Below are 16,159 nucleotides of genomic sequence, written 5' to 3' on the forward strand. Positions count from 1 at the left end.
GGGACCTCTGAACTTAGACTTTGTGTTGATTACAGAAAGATAAACAGCATAATGGAGCCAAACTGCTACCCCTTACCATGCATTGGGGATTTGCTGGAGCGTCTGAGGTCTGTGGAGATTTTCACAAAGCGGGATTTAAGGAGGGCTTACAACTTGATACGTGTGAGAGAGGCAGATGAGCAGAAGACAACATTTTGCATCAGGTATGGCAGCTTTGAATACTTGGTCTTGCCTTTTTGGTTGGAGTCAGGGACAGTGACTTTCCAAGCATTCATCAACCACGTTTTAGGAGGGTTGGTGGACCAGTTTGTGATCAGTTACTTGGATGACTTGCTGATCTACTCTGAGAGCATGGAGCATCACATGCGGCAAGTGACGGAGGTGCAACAGATGCTGAGAGAGCTCTATGTGAAGTTGGAGACATGCCAATTCCATGTCACAGAAGTAGAGTTCCCGGGGTGCCGCATAACGCCAGAGGAAAAGCACGTGGATCCAGCCACAGTGCAGAGTGTGGTGTCATGGCAGGACCCCCAAACTAAGAAGTACTTGAAGAGGTTTTGGGGGTTCATGAACTACTACCCCAAGTTTATGTCAGGCTACTCCAGGCTCACAGCTCCTCTCTCAGATTGCTTGAGAAGGAAAAGGCCTTCCTCTGGACAGTAGAGGCCCAGCAGGCATTCAAACAAGGAGCTGCTTGCTATCAGAGACTCGTTTGAAGTGTGGAGACATTTTCGACAGGGTGCACAACACCAAGTAGAAGTATGCACTGATCACTGAAATCTAGAGTATTGGGAAACAGTGAGATGCCTCAATCAAAGGCAGATTTGGTGGGCAAAGTTCTTTGCCAGATTTGACTTTAGAGTACAGTATGTGGCCGGCAGTCAGAATCAGAGGGTGGATGCCATTTCCAGGAAGCTGGAGTATCAGGAATAAGAGTCAGCATATCCTGAAGCTGCAGCAACTGCAGTTAGCAGCTGACTCTGTAGCATAGACCCCTGAATTCCAACAGAAGACAGCAGAGAATGAATGCATTGGGATTTTCTCCATATGTAATAATGGAAATCACTGGGCAGTGTCAGGCTGGAGCCAGCAAGCGAACAACAGCAGCTGCCAGACTTGGACGGCAGCCCAGGGGACAAAGGGAGGTTTGTTAAGGGAAGATCAGAGGAGTGAAGAGGGAGGAATTCACAGCCCAGAGAAACACAGGACTTAGCAGACGATAGCTTGTCTGAGTCAGTTTGCAAACCTCTCAGCGTGCAAGAATGCAGAAGAGGAGGGCTACAAGAAAAGGGGAAATTGACATCACAGAAGCGACGGAAGAGATTCGTTTTCAAGCGTTGTTTCCGGAGGAAGAGGAACAACGCTGAGGATTTAATTGAGTCATCATCAGGGTAGCCATAAGTCACGCCGGCAGAGAGCTCCGGACGAGTGGCATGCTTTTTCCAGAATAAAGCCAACTTTTAATTGACTGTACGTGTACAAGTCTTGCTGCCACTACAGGCAGCTTGACTTATGAACCATTTCTCAGGAGCAGATTCCATTCGCATAGTAGGACTTGCATGTACAAGTAAAGAAATAGAAGCTGGACCTTTGCAGAAGACCAGGAGAGGATGATGGAAGCCAAATTGTCTTCGTGGTTTCCAACAGAGATTCTTATCTAGGTGATTCAGAAGTCTTTTCCAAGACTGCAATGTTCCTAATGTTCTTATACTGTGCTTGCAAGAATAGATTGTTCAAGAGTTCCCATTGCTGTACTACTGTTTGCCTGACAGCTGCCAGTAAAAATGCCAGAAGTTCCTTAGAACGGAAGCCCTTGTCTTCAGCCCTGAAATAAAGGTAGTATTGATTGATCTAATAGATACTGTACCTAATTATCATGTTGCACTGTTATATCAAAGCATCATTGTAAGCCAAAGACAGAATAGCAAATAAGGAGCTGTCCTCTTAAATTAAGATATATAATACATAAGTCCCTCCATTGTTTCAAATCCAGGATTGTGATGCAGCACAACAAATCTTCCAATGGCAATGGCTGTCTTAAATTTTTACCATATATAAGAAGACCTAATTGCCTCCATTGTTTCAGTATGTCCAGGGAACAAATATGCCTCTTAAATCCTATGTCAGACAGTGTATCCTTGCCAGAGGTAAAACTTCATTTGCAGTCTTATCCACATACTCATTGAACTCGATGTGAGTGTGGATTTTGTGTAGCTAAGCACAGGACTGCAGGATGTGTTTCAGGGGCTGTGTGTCTAGGCATTCAGGCTATGCTATCAGATCCTTCAAGGGTCCCAATTTAATCAGGACTTCTTGTATTGGCAGAAGCTGCTCCAGCTTCTGATCCCAATCCGGGATGCCCTGATTTTCCCAGAGGCCACTCTAAGCTGTGCTGCATCTCAAAATGCGTCATGGGCTGGAGCGATCTGGGAAAGGAAGATGTCAGCAGCAGGTAAGGGGCAAGCGACGAAGATGGGGGGTGGACGGTGCCCCAATTTTTTTCGCGAAATGTTGGAGGGTGTGCGCTAACAGCAACCAAGAAATAAGTCAATGGATCCAATATACATTCCTTTGGGGTCCTTCTTCCAATGCGCACATTCATATTTGTGAGATGGATGATGGAAAAGAAAATGACTGGGGAGCTGTGCATTAGGCAATTCTGACATGGATATCAGAAATGGTGAACTTCAGGAAGCATAGGACACAGAATGGAATGAAGAAGAGAAACAGTCAAGAAAGAGAACAGAAGACCACACAGCCTTGGCAAGGTGCACCCTGTTCTCCACATCAACACAAGATGACTAATTGCCTTCCCCAATGGCACTTGGCCATAGTCCAGAAGGAGGTTGCATTGCCCAACAGAGCTGAAGAAGGGCTATATAAAGAAAGCAGAGAGCACCATCCTGAGCACAGCAGAGACCAAAGGCAACTCTATTCTTGCCTCTATTCTTTTTTGCCAACTCAAGGAGGATACTCCAATTCTGACGCACCATGAAGTCGTGTCTCATCCTGCTAGCTGCAATGCTGTTGGTTTCAATGCTTAGCAGTTCAAATGGTGAAGACAAACCGGGCCGCGTAGTAAGTAATGTTAAATGTTTGTGGGTGTCTCTATGCGGGATGGTATGTGGGTGTGAATTGGCTCCTTGCTGTATATGGCAAAGATGTGTTCTGTTGCTTGTTCTAAAATGAAACAAATGGGTTGTGAGTAGAAGATGAGAGCCTGGGTTGTTTCCAATGGTGGTCCTCCTCAGAGCAGACCCATTGAAATGAATGGGCACAACTAACAGGCCCAGGGGGGAAACATCCCCAATTGAGCATGAGTTGAACTTTGTACAAAGTTCCGAAGCAAAAAGGGGTACGGGGGGGGGAGAGAGAAAATGCATTGTGTCTGATGTTGGTCCTACACATAAGAACATATGAAGAACCAATGCCCCATCTGGTCTAGCATCTTGTTCTTCCCAAAAAGTAGGAGCCAAGCACAAGAGCAGTCTCCTCTCCTGCAGTTTCCATCAATTGGGTTGGGGCTCCCATATTCCCAAAAGTGAAAGTTGACATATGGGTTTTCCCAGACATTTTGCCAATTTGACGGAAACCCACCCGGATGTCATTTTGGCAGTCTGATCCCCAGGAAAACATGGACATATGGCAGTCCTAACTTGGATGCATTTCTGTCTCTGACTGCGGAAGCAGAGCAGAATCATCCTGACTAGTACCCATCAGAGTAGACCCACTGCGGTTAATGAGCATTGTTAACATGCTCGTTCTTCCATATGTCCTGTCAAGAGGTCCATCCTACACAATGTCAGAATCAGGCCAGCATCCTCCCATTGGCAGGCGCCTCTTCTATTGTCGTTTCTGTGCCTACTTCAGATGTTCCACTTTCGACAAACCTTCTAAAAACTTTATCTCTCTTGGATTTTTCATTGCTTTCATGGGTGTGCTATTGCTCTTTTAAAACTGCTGTTATATTTCGTAATTGTGTCTGTGTGTTTCGTAGTTGTTTGTGTGTTTTTAAAATGATTTTATATATGGATTCATTTTTCAAAAACAGTTTTAGTATATGTATCTGTTATATACAGTATATGGTCTTATACTTCAAGCCACTTTGGGATGCCTCACGGGAACTGAGTCGTTAATAATAATAATAGTAGCAACAATGAAGAAACAACAACCCACCTTTTCCCAGATTTCTCCTCCTGTGTTAATCTTCCCAATCCAATGCTAAAGAGGGTTGAGGGGATGACGCATCAATATGGGAAGGGTCCGAGAAGCAGCTGCTCCAAATGCTAAGTCTTACCTGCCTCTTTTTTCCTACAGGTCAGGGATACCTTGAAAAACGTTGATGCAGAAAATCCCAATTTATTAAAGAATAATATAAAACCACTACGTTTTGTGCCAAAAGAGCGAAGAGCATTGCCAGTGAAGTAAAGAAGTCCTCATGTCTGGATGCGTGTGGACATTCCTCCTTGGCCTCTCTACCTCTCAACCCAAATCACAGACTCCCAAATTGGAGGTGGACCAGAGATCAACTTCCCCTTCACTGGATTGCCCACTGTCTAAACCACAGTTGCGACACTCTATACCTCTCTCCTTCTCTCTTGGGATTCTTATGGGCCTTGCTCTTCCCCCGCAGTTTGATTGCTTTTGCCTGACTAAATGTTTGCCTTGAATTGTGATCATGCCTCTTGCTCACCCAGTGGGTGGTTGTGGAAACTGTCAGAAATGTAGCAGCAGAGATCATTCAGTGTGTTATTTAAGGGTTAATTCTGTTATGAGTAAAGTCAGCTAACCAAAAAGGTGGTGGTGGAGGTATTGCATTCCTTAGGCCAGCCTATCTAGACAAATAGATACTGATGTGTTTGATTCTCTTTTAATGTTAATCTTAATTGTTTTAAAATGTTTTTAATTCTTTTAAACTGCTTTTTAATGATTATATAAATTTGTAACCCCCTTAAAGGTTTTACTACAATCAAGAGGGATATACATTTTGTTAAACTAAAAATGGAAACAAACCAGATATGATCTCCATGGAGGTAGCACATGGTCTGCTTGGCTGCATAGCTCTAAGGGAGGTTTTCCACTGTATGTTTGGTTGCGTGTCTCACTGCCCTGTGCAAGTCCTGTCTTAAATTATATGCTGCTTTTGTTCTGTTTGCTCAATAAATTAGGAAATGTTATTTCCTGTTTGCAGAGTTTTAATTAATGGTGTGCCAAAACCCACCGTCTGATTTCTAGAACCTGTTTCTTCCACTGAGGAAGAGACCTTCATAAAGACTTCATTTTTATGAACAACAGCACACCAGGGGTGGGAAGATGTTCACTTTTGGAGAAGCCACAAGATGCCTTCATAAGAAAACCTCACCTGGGTTTGTTTTAATAGCCAATAGTTTGGTATCTGTCCTGAGGGTGGCAGGTAGTGCTGTGGTCTAAATCACTGAGCCTCTTCGGCTTGCTAAACAGAAGTTTGGCTGTTTGAGTCTGTGTGACAGGGTGAACACCTGTTGCTCTGTCCCAACTTCTGCGAACCTAGCAGTTTGAAAGCATACCAGCAAGAGTAGATAAATAGGTACAGCTGTGGCAGGAAGGTAAATGGCATTTCTGTGTGTTCTGACACTCGTCACGGTGTTCCGTTGCACCAGAAGCTGGTTAGTCATGCTGGCCACAAGTGGTGTGTCTGCCCACCTGTCAATCAACTTATATCAGGAGGTCATCAACTGATGGTTGGAGTGTCAAAGCCCTGCCTTGGGGCTCTTTTACAGCCCCTTTCAAAGATCCCTTCATTGTGTGGGAATTTTGTGGATAGTAGGAGCGTATATATTGATTAAATATTATCCTTCCCAACTCACACTAGTGAGTCTCTCATATGTGTGTGAGTGTATAGATAGGTAAAGGTAAAGGTAAAGGTAAAGGGGACCTCTGACCATTACATCCAGTCGTGGCCGACTCTGGGGTTGCAGCCATCATCTCGCTTTATTGGCCGAGGGAGCCGGCATACAGCTTCCGGGTCATGTGGCCAGCATGACTAAGCTGCTGCTGGCGAACCAGAGCAGCACACGGAAACACTGTTTACCTTCCCGCCGGAGCAGTACCTATTAATCTACTTGCACTTTGATGTGCTTTCGAACTGCTAGGTTGGCAGGAGCTGGGACTGAACAACGGGAGCTCACCCCGTGGCGGGGCTTTGAACCGCCGACCTTCTGATTGGCAAGTCCTAGGCTCTGTGGTTTAACCCACAGCACCACCTGCGTCCCAGAGGTATAGATAGATAGATACAGAGATAAATAGATTGATAGATAGACAGGCAGGCAGATAGATAGATATGAGAGAGAGTTTATTCCCGCTTTACACAGCAAGAGTCTAGTTGCATATTCGTTTCAATCTCTTTAGTTAAAGAATCCTATCTGGCAGTTTATTCCTGGTAAGACCCCTTTGATTCCCCCGTAAAAGAATAAAGACACAAGAGTCTTCCGTATAAGTATTAAAAGTTTACTCACATTCAATTCTCAGATCCCTGAAAGCATGCTTTAGCTTGTAGTGACAGATACAGTGTGGCCTACATCCTTGTTAGGATGGGCCCATGGGCTGCTGGCAGAGAGCCAGCAGTGCAATACAAGAGAAGAAATGGCATAAAAAATGAGCAGCATCAAAAGAAGCTGACTACATGACTGGACCATTTGTGGGGTCTGCAAGGGTCGTGTCCCCCTACCTGGTCACATGCAGAGGGAGGATACTTGAGACCAGGTGCAACAGGAAGTTCAACTGACTGGAGTAGCATCCCCTGCTTGTGTCCACTCTAGGCAAACAGGAAATGTAGTATTTGTCTGCTCCAATGGATTACATCCCACCCATTGCATGTGGAAGCTCAGCACTACCTGACACACCTAGCACCTAATGGGCTACATGTGATTAATGTGTCCCTTGTCTGCACTGGGCACTCCTCCCACTCAATTCCATGTTCATCTCCCTGATCACTCTGCAAGGAGCACAATCGCCCCAGCTCCTGCAGGACTTTATACCGAGTTGTCCTCCTTGAAGCAGACATGGAGGATGGGGCGTTCCATGATGCCACCTGTCAATCAACTGACAGGAGGTTTTCAGCATGATGGTTGGAGCGTCAAAGCCCTGCATTTGCATGCTTTTCCAGCCCCTCCAAGGAAGGAGGCTTCATCACCACTTGAAGGAGTCCATTCCACTGTCAAACTGCTCTTTCCATCACAATGTACTTCCTAACATTGAGTCAGAATCTGCTTCCTTGTAACATGAAGCCATCGGTTCTGGACCTACCCTCCAGAGCTGGAGAGAACAAGCTTGCACCATCCTCCATGTGACAGCCATTTAGATATTTAAAGATGGCTAGCATATCTCCTGTCATTCTCTTATGCAAGCTAAACATACCCAACTCCCTCAACAGTTCCTCATAAGGCCTGGTTTCCAGATCCTTGATTATCTTGGACACCCTCCTCTGCACACATTCCAGCTCATCAATATTCTTCTTCAACTGTGGCACCCATAACAAGACACAATACTTCAGGTGGGGTCTGACCGAGGCAAAATAAAATGGTACTATTACTTCCCTTCAACTGCACACTATACTTCTGTTGATGCAGCCTAAAATAGCATTAGCTTTTTTTGCCATTACATCACACTTTTGGCGCATGTTTAGCTTGTTGTCTACCAAGACCCCTAGATCCTTTTCACATGTAGTACTGGCAAGCAAAGTCCTGCCCCCACCAAATTTTACGTATGTGCAGCTGCTTATTTCTACCTACAGTAAATGCAGAACCTTGTATTTGTTTATATTGAAACTCATTTTGTTAGTTTTGGCCCAGTTCTTCAAACTATTAAGATCATATTGAATCCCAATTCTGTCATCTGTGGTGTTAGTTACCACACCCAGGTTGGTGTCACCTGCAAAATTGATTAGCATCCTCTCAATTCCTTCCTGAAAGTTATTTCTAAGGAAATTGAACAAGGTGCCTAGGACAGAATCCTGCAGCACCCCACTTATCCCCTTTACCCAGGATAAGGAGGAAGCATTAGTGAGCCCTCTTTGGGTTTAGTCAGTCAATTAGCTCATTTGGAAGATCCTTAGGCAGCCACCCGGGTTTCATTAGATGCCTTCCACTTTCTTTTCTTGTTGGAATGGTTTGCATGGGTGCCAACCATGCAGGGTCCTGAGTGCCTGAGCACCCACAAATTTTAAATGAAGGGGACATCCCTCAAGGTTCTATTACATGGTGCATACATGGCCCACGAGATGTGTGATTGACATCAGCATGCTGCGGGACATGCCGACAACACGCGTGCACACACGCATGCCATGGTAACGTCAGCATGTTGCGGGCACCCACAGTTGTGGGGGCAAAGCGACGCGCCTGGTTGTGTCTATTTGTGCCTTCAATAGTTCACCTTTAAGAAACTCCCATCCATCATGGGCTCCCTTCTTTTAGTATTTCTGACTATTTGATCTCGTCCAGAACACAGCTGAGACAAGCCTAGTTAGCTCAGTTGGCTAGAGCATGGTGCTGGCAATGCCAAGGTTGCAGATTTGATTCCCATTATATGGGACAGCTGCTTTGCAGGGGCTTGAACTAAATGATCCTCAGGGTTCCTTCCAGCTCAACAATTCTGTGATTCTACTCAAGAATACATGGATAGAAATGCCCCCTGTGTGTGCTCAGAAGGGCTCTTTTAAAGCCTGCAAAAGACATGGTGCCTCCAAGAGGCAGGTACAGGGGGACTGATGTCCAGAGCTGTATACATGTCTAGTTTGGAGTCTCTTGGTGACTTTAACAGGTGTGTGTGTCTGGGAGAAATTCAACAGGTTACCCTTTTCTCCTAGGAGGTTCAGTTCTGGAGAAAAGCTTCACTACTATGTATCAAACTATCGGCGTGAACAGACACAGGTATATTTTTGAGCCCTACAATTTACCTAAAAAGGGGACACCACTTTGAATATGACATGAAGGATATGCGATTGTTTTGCAGAGCTGTTTCTTCTTTTCAGAGTAGGTTGGACGGCCCAGTATGTGGGGGCACCTCAGAATAAACATATTGTAGGTTCACATTCAAGACACAAAACAGGCTTGAAGCCAACAATTTATTTGCAATTGCTGAATTTTGACAGGTTCCTTGAGGCAACTGGGGTGACTGCCCATAAAATCAGGGTTCAGGGCTAATGGAACACGAGAATGGAGTGGAGGTATCAAGCAGTGAAGGTGTGCCTTTGAGATCTTTTGGTGAACCTGCTGAGCATCTGGGTTGATTGCAATCTGCTTCTCAGTTTTCTTTAGCCATAGCCTCCTCTGCATCTGTGAGTAGAAAGTAGAGGGCATGTGATTAATTTCTCTGAAAGATCAGCCCTCAAGAAAGCTGGAATCACAGAATTAGAGAGCTGAGAGGGTCTTTGGAAGTCAGTTAGTCCAGTCCCTTTCATTACAAGCATCCCCAACTTGTGGCTTGCTAAAAAAGAAGGGGCAGACTTGCTCTCTCACTCCCAAGAACAACACAAATTTCACCAACAGAAATAGCCTCCTAAAGTTCTACCAAAATTTGCCCTCTTATAACTTAAGATGTAAGATCCACTCCTCTCCTCTGGGGCAGCAGCGCATGATTCTTTACCATCTTCCAACTGACAGCCCTCCATGGATCTAAAGAGTGCTCTCCTCTCCCTTTCACTCTTCCTTTCTCAAGGCTAAACTGTGTTGTTTACCTGTATACAATGTTAGTGCCAGTTCAAGTAGGCCCATTGAAATGAAAGAAAATGGCTTACATTAATTCCAGTAGCTCTATTCAGAATATAAATCAGTTGGATATGACTACATGCTTCTTGGGTCTCTGCTCATCCTTATTGCCCTCCCGCAACCTCCTCCCAAGTCCTCTATTGATTGCCTTCTCATCTTCCTTGAGCAGTATTCACCTTGTTGAATATCTGAGCAAAAGATAGACATTCAGCAGGTCAGAAACCTCCCATCATGGATACTTCTTTGTTAGCAAAGTTACACCTGCTGAATTCTTGTCCACTAAAATTAAAGGAATAGGAGGACTTGGCATGGACAGAACAGCCAAAACAGAAAGCCATCTTGACCAGGAAGTTGCCAGCCTAGGTGTCCCTCTCACTGCCCAAATCACACTCGAAAGCCCATGGAATGGATTGATGTGTGTGGTTGGCCTTAGTTTATGTGTAATGCCTGAAAAAAATTTCCCTGCTGTCCCATGTGCCCTCAAGACAAGATGTTAGCAAACTATGATCAAGACCATAAATGGTGCGGATCTCATTTCTCAGTGAAGAAGGACTTTTAAATAATTCATTGGAGGAGAAAGGAAAGCTGCCAAAGCACAGAGACTATCTAAAAAGCTCATCATCCTTTTGCTCCATCCCCCAGAATCTTCCAGTCCAAACCAACCTCCTCTGCTCAGATCCAGTATATGGTCTTCGTCGCCAGGGAAGTAAATACAAACACAATCTGGCGGCCTAGAAGTAAAAAGAGATGTAGCTTAAGATCTGAGTATGAATCTCCATGTCATGAATGAACCAGTTCCCAGGGAAGATCTACAGTCAGCTAGAGAAAGCAGGCAGGCAGAGACAGAGTCAATTGCAAGTCAGTGGATTATACTGTGCCAGCGAAGTACAAAATCCAGAGACTAGAAATGAAAGCAGTTCAGAGGGAGGAAATGACCATGGAAGAGCATTGTCAGAGAATGAAGAAGGGGAGGGAGCTGACCCCCTGTTCCCCAAGGTCTCAGCATCTGAAGGAAACACACACACACCCTTAGAAGGGAAATATTTGGTTTAGAGATGGACGGCTGTGATTGCTGCTTAGATGGAATCTGGTTTTTCTTGCAATAAATCTTCTTTTTAATTAACTACGCTCATTGTTACCAAGACTCCTTGACACGCCGTTACATATTTAAAATGATTGAACAGCTATTCAGCTTCCTCCACCACAACAACCATGCCTCTGATTCCTGGAATGTTTGTTTGGATATCAGCAGAAACAACTATCCTTAAAAATTATCCAGGGGAATTCATGACACTTAGTAAACAAGAATGAACTGTATCCCATATTCGTCATCCTCAGAGTAGTCTGGATTTGCATCAATGGACATGACGAAATAGATTCCATGAATCTAAGCCCATTATTTATTTACTGAGTGTCCTTTGAGGTGGACATAGCCTTACAGTGAAATTGACATCCATCAAATTAGTAGGTTTGCAGGTGGATTAGCCACAATCTTTCATTGATGCAGAGTGGTTGATTGTGCAATGACACCAGCCTTCCTGAACGCACAAAGTGCCCTCCAGATGTTTCACACTACAGCTCCAGCCAACTTGGCCAACAGTCACAGGTGTTGTAGCATCCAAAGAATTTGAAGGGTACCAGGTTAGGGAGCATGGAGCACACTAATAACAGTAATCATAATGATAATAATAATAGAGAATGGAGAATAGCTTCCTGCTTTCAGCACACCTACGTCATAAACAAGGAATGTTCCTGGGACTTCACAAATCCCCACTATCTCCCTTTCCTTAGCTTTAAAACCAGGAGAGCCTCTCTACCCTTTCCCTGCTGGGGAATTTCCAGAAGGCCAACTAGATGGCCATTTCTGTGTTGCTGAGACTCCACCCTCTTTGAAGAGCTGTTTTTGGGACTCTGGCCTTCCTTTGTTTTGGATTTTATGATCTGCTACACACCAGTCTGCCATGCCTCTCCAGGTACAAGGATGTCCTCACCAAGCATCTGAAACAATTTCCTTTCCCTTTCATACTTACGTCCCCTCTGTACACCTCTGTACGCAACCTTGGGCCCTTGGACAGCTCATGAGTGCCAGAACAGACAGCAAGATCACAAGATGCTTCATGATGGATGGAGAGGGCACTGGCTTTGAATCAACTGAAAGGAGAAGCAGGAGGAACTTGCAATTATATATTTACTGAACTCCAGAAAACTCAGCAAGCGCAGAGCAATGGAGGCCACGAGAGCAATATCTACAACAATGTGGTACTACAAAGGAAAATATCACAAAACATCCGAGGGATGCCCTCTACTGTGCAGCCTGACTCCTTGGATGTTGTAGTCCATGTCCATTCTTGTTCACATAAGATGGCCAACATGCTGTATCAGATTTGTCTTTAGAAACTTACTCCTCAATCCACCCTATTCCGGTAAACTAATACAGTGGTACCTCGGGTTACATAAGCTTCAGGTTACAGATGCTTCAGGTTACAGACTCTGCTAACCCAGAAATAGTACCTCAGGTTAAGATCTTTGCTTCAGGATGAGAACAGAAATCGTGCTCTGGTGGCGCGGCAACAGCGGGAGGCCCCATTAACTAAAGTGGTGCTTCAGGTTAAGAACAGTTTCATGTTAAGAATGGACCTCCAAAACGAATTATTATTTTTTTCCTCCAAAAAAATTATTAGTTTTCTCTTATAATACATAGACAAAAACAAAAAAGAAAAAATACATTTGACACAACAATAAAACTTAACAACAATAAAAACACACAAAATAAAAGAATTGTTCTTCTTCTTATTCCCTGGTGTATTTACATTGCTAAAAGACTTCCTCAACACCCTCCAATCTGGAATTCATCATATTACATATTTAGCAGTTCCCAATTTCATATTTATAACATCAGTATCTTCTTTCATTACTAACTTATTAACCTTACTTCCAATTGTAATCGATAATAATCTTTGTTATCAATCTTTTTCTATCCCTTAGCCTAAAATGTTACTTCTAGGGATTTCTTAATTATCTTATATTACAATATCTCACTATATCTTCTTTAAATTTCTTCCAATCTTCTTGTGTTTCCTCCTCTTTCTGGTCGCGGATTCTTCCAGTCAGGTCAGCCAGCTCCGAAAAGTCCATCATCTTCATCTGCCATTCTTCTATTGTCGGTATTTCTTGCAATTTCCATTTTTTGGCTAATAAAAGTCTTGCTGCTGTAGTGGCATACAAAAACAGTCTAAAATCCTTCTTGGGCAATTCTGGTCCTGTTATTCCAAGTAGAAAGGCTTCTGGCTTCTTAATAAATCTATTTTTCAACATTTTTTAAAATTCATTATAAATCTTTTCCCAGAAGTCTTTCACCTTGGAACACGTCCACCACATATTTAAAAAGTGCCTTCTTTCTCTTTACATTTCCAACATAAGTTATCATTAGTGTGGGAGATTTTTGCTAGTTTCACCAGGGTTAAGTACCATCTATACATCATTTTCACAATATTTTCTTTTAATACAGTACTTCCCGTGAACTTAACCCCTTTCTTCCATAACCTCTCCCAATATTCCATCATTCTATTGTGACCCACATCTCTTGCCCAATCAATCATAACAGATTTAACTTGTTCACCCTTTGTATGCCATTCCAACAATAAATTATACATTTTAGAGATGGGCAATCGTGTTAAGAGCCTCCTGATGGGATCGTTGCACATCAGAAACTCTCAACTGATTCCAGTTCTAAAAGTCTTGTTTCGTGTTCCGAGACCTGTTGTTTCACTTCTTGTTGATTTTTTCCTAGTTCATCAAAACCTCTTTGAAGTTCCTTCAACGTCTGCTTATTTTCAGTAACCTCTGATTTTATTTCAGTTAGTAAAGTCATCACAGTTTCTTCAAAATTTGGAACCTCTTCTAGTTTTACTCTCTGGTTTATTCAACTTGTCAGCCCCATGCATGGCTATTTATAATTCAAGGTCAAGTTACTCAGTCTCAGTCACGGGTTTTTGGACACAAACACCAGCTGGCAGCCCAGACCGCCTCTGAACACCAAACCCAGTCTTATTCTTTAAGCCGTGGCTTCTAATTTCTTAATTGGAAACCCTTAATGTTGTTGAGACAGTTATATTCAAAGCGTTGAGAGTAAAACAGCCTTATGAATAGTTTAAACAAGTTCAGACAGCAGCAGAAACTTTGTATTATCCAGAGCGGAAAATGAAAGTAAATGCATCCTCTCCCATTATATCATAAAAATGGAGTCTGGCAGTTCCGCGCTGGGAGGTCCACTTCCAAAGCAATAGTCTTTTCTGATCTTTTAACAGTTTCTAGCAGGATAACAAAACAGTTAAATTTCCCGCCTTTCTCCCTGCTGGGTTGGAGATATTTCCTTAGAAAGTAAAACAGCCTCTTTGTAGTTACGTCTTCGGTAAACAAGCACTGCTTTCACTTTTTCTCCAGCGGAAAGGGATTGACCTCCATAATTTAAATCCCTTTCATTCCAAATTTTAGTCAAATTATTATCCTTTTTACTCACGATTGTCCAAGTTAAAGTTTACTCGGAGATATTGGCTGCTCACGATTGCCGGACTCAGGAGCATCACGCAGTGAGGGAAGCGCGTTGATTCCTCAGAACCCGTGTCTCGAACCCTGCTCACTCTAACAGAGCTTACCGGGAAGCGAGGGAGTCGCTATGGGTACTCACCGGAACACCAGATCCTCAGAACGCTCGATCTGAGGTTTTTAACGGGGTGCCGCAACGCTCTTATAGTCACCCCAAGTCTCAATGCGCAGAGCTCTGAAAGAGCTCCTGTCTGCCGTGAAAGGGCGACCAACCCGGAAGTCAGAACGAATTAAGTTCTTAACCCGAGGTACCACTGTATTTTGAGAATGTCACTTCCCATATTTTTTTTTCCAGCCAGCCAACCTTTCATAGAATATTCAGCTGACTTCCAGTGGCTCTCTATCTCTATCTAGAGCCATCAGGACAGAGGGACTGACCTAAGGGTCACCAGGAAATTGAATCATTCAAAGTGCTAGTGCTGGATCAGGTGGAGGGGGATTCCTAAACTGGCAGCATCCCCTGACTTGACCTGACGCTGTGCAAGGGTCCCCAACTTACCTTAAAAGACCTGGCCTGGGTTGCCCTTCTGCTTACCTAAACTCCAGGGAGAGTGAAAGCAACGTCTTGTCTGCAGAACAAGACACACCAGGGGTTTGGCAAAGATGAGATCCCATGTTGCTAGAGAGAATCTCAATTCCAATTGCTACTGGAAAAAGGAACCATAAGGAAACCTCACATCCCCTTTTTGAATGTTTTTGTTAAATACTGACCCTCTTCTGGTGAATTCTCAGACAGGCATGCAGACAGAAATTGACTTGGTGCTTCGCTAAGCAAAAGGAACCATCTAAAACTATTCAATAAAGAGTATCAATAAATAGAAGCATACATAACATATTTAAATAGAAAGATGTTTAAATAATAGATTGTTAATCACTCCTTTAAACACAGTTATACATAACGTTGCATGATAAAATCATTTTCAGTATAGAAGAAAGGTCACTAATAAACACATTAGGCATTTGAAAAGTGTCGTAAAATCCAGCACTCCACTCAGGAGATTCTGGCCCAAATTTCCTCATCCCTCAGAGCATTTCCATCTGCAGTTTCTTTTTTCCAGGTATTTCTGGGGAACAGCCAGGACAGCACTGGGTTGGATCTAACTGCTGCAGGCAAAGAGAAAATGCTGTCCTTACCAAGCTAGTGGTCTTTCACTCTTTCTCAAGGGATGGAAAGAAGTTTGCTTTCAGAGAAGTCCAGAAATGTCTTGAGCAAAAGGACCCACCTTTGGCTGGTTTAAATAGCCAAATGCTTAGTATTTTAATCTTAATCAAGATTAGGATGCTCATTGATGTTTGGAACTCACAAACTCGTTCCGCCAGGGACAAGCCATTACAGAGCACAGGGAGTTACTTCCCCCCAAACACTTCACAGTTCTGATCACCTCATTGGTTCTCCAATGAGAAGAGACGTTAAGTCATGGATCTCTGTCCTCAAGTACAAGGTGGGGGTTAATATTCCCCCACCAATTTATGATAGTTGAAATGCAGCATGAAGCACCCCTAATCTGAAGTGGGAGATTAGTGGGGAATGAGTTCATTGGATAATCCCCATGCATCTGTATATCTGCTTTCGCCTCCCATGATTAAAATTGAGGCCGCAAATTGTTCCTTGCAATCCTAAAGGGCGGGAGTGGATCTCATGGGGTTAAGTTGGGGGGGGTGATTTTGATGGAATGCAAGGGGCCAGTGAGACAATAGATCCAAATCCCTAAGGATGGATGTTTGGGGATGAGAGGGCGAGTCTGCACATAGTCTGGTTGACCAGCTGTGAGTGAGGGTATCATGCTACAGATTTCTGACATGGGAAGGCA

General features: G+C 43.7%; 2 long non-coding RNA genes across 2 annotated transcripts; one reads left to right on the top strand and one right to left on the bottom strand.

Annotated features, from left to right (window-relative positions):
• Window positions 1-2,043: 2,043 nt before the first annotated feature.
• On the top strand, window positions 2,044-5,177 carry LOC310711472. Its single transcript, XR_014528475.1, has 2 exons — window positions 2,044-3,078; window positions 4,318-5,177. It is a non-coding gene; the product is annotated as an uncharacterized lncRNA (long non-coding RNA).
• Window positions 5,178-9,086: 3,909 nt separating this feature from the next.
• LOC310711467 lies at window positions 9,087-10,474 on the bottom strand. Its single transcript, XR_014528468.1, has 2 exons — window positions 10,407-10,474; window positions 9,087-9,311 (listed from the first exon to the last, which is right to left on the bottom strand). It is a non-coding gene; the product is annotated as an uncharacterized lncRNA (long non-coding RNA).
• Between the last annotated feature and the right edge of the window lie 5,685 nt (window positions 10,475-16,159).

Source organism: Podarcis liolepis (genome assembly GCF_965112155.1).
Source record: "Podarcis liolepis genome assembly, chromosome: 7".
Taxonomy (NCBI): domain Eukaryota; kingdom Metazoa; phylum Chordata; class Lepidosauria; order Squamata; family Lacertidae; genus Podarcis; species Podarcis liolepis.